Genomic DNA, 1,421 nt, shown 5'->3' with positions numbered 1-1,421 from the left:
AGCACCGAGCGAACACGCCTGAGTGAAGGAATTCCTATCGCGGGCCTAGGCTCAGCTACGCCCAAAACACACGCCTGCGTGGATTTCTACCATCAGTACTCGAAAGACAACAGGTCGTTGGTTATTATACCCTGGGGGTCACAATTAAATGGATAGTTAATAAATCGTGGGACATGTTACGAATACATATACTAAACATGTAGCAGGGGCGGATTTAAGGGGGGCTGGGGGTGGGGCGACCGCCCACCATACGGTTGTATGGGGGGCGTATGTATGTAAAAACCCTATCTCCTGGACGATGCTGCGCCGTAAAGCACGAAATTTCCTTAAGACGCCCCCCCCCCCCATCACAGACCCTTAAATCCGCCCCTGAACACATGGATCTATTTTAATGCTGACGTTTCGGGGCTTTGTAAAATTTTTCCTCGCGCAGTACAGACTGCGAGGAAAAGTGCCACATCTTGCCATGATTGTCCGTGGGAGTAGGAAAGGCTTGCCTTCCCGAAATCACGAAATGATAGGATGTGATATATTTATTGTTCGTGTTTACTTTGTTTTGACGTGAATGTGACGGCGAAGACCAAGAACTTCTGTTGAACTTCTTCAACTACTCCTGTCGCCCTGGAGAGAGGACGCCGCTAGTGCGTGTGCAGATTTCAGACAAGGTCACATCAATTCGCGTAGAATGCGAAACGGCGCTTCACTCAATTTCAAATCCATGCATCTTCTGAGGGAGCTTGGCGAAATCCACGCGCAAATCCATTCAATCCACATCCAAATCATTCGTGGAAAATGCGATTCAATCCAAATCCAAATCTTGTCGATAATTTTTTGCGCAAATCAAATCCGCCAGCCCTCCGGTGGATTTAAATCCGGGTTTAAATCAAATCCGTGGATTCAAATCCGCAACACTGTTACTGATATTGCACATCTTGCTGTTGCCATTCTAGGTTATATATGCCACTCTGCTGAGTTCCACTGCAGACAGCGTAGACAGGAACACACCTGGACCTACAGCGAAGGAACTCTGCCATTCACGTGTGCACTGGGTCTGTCAGCTACTACCAGCCTCCGAAACAAGTCTGCTTGCGCTGATATTGTACACCGATAACAACCAACCTGACTTCTTCGGGACTCTGCAGTCGGCAGCGATCGTGGCCCGAACTAACGTCTTGCTGTTACGATTCTAGGTTATATAAGTCACTCTGCTGAGTTCCACTGCAGAGAGCGTAGACAGGAACACACCTGGACCTACAGCGAAGGAACTCTGCCATTCACGTGTGCACTGGGTCTGTCAGCTACTACCAGCCTCGGAAACAAGTCTGCTTGCGCTGATATTGTACACCGATAACAACCAACCTGACTTCTTCGGGACTCTGCAGTCGGCAGCAATCGTGGCCCGAACTAACATCTTGCTGTTA

Source organism: Ornithodoros turicata, unplaced genomic scaffold (genome assembly GCF_037126465.1).
Source record: "Ornithodoros turicata isolate Travis unplaced genomic scaffold, ASM3712646v1 Chromosome36, whole genome shotgun sequence".
Classification (NCBI taxonomy): domain Eukaryota; kingdom Metazoa; phylum Arthropoda; class Arachnida; order Ixodida; family Argasidae; genus Ornithodoros; species Ornithodoros turicata.
The sequence above is the reverse complement of the archived record's forward strand: the minus strand, read 5'-3'. Positions refer to the sequence as shown.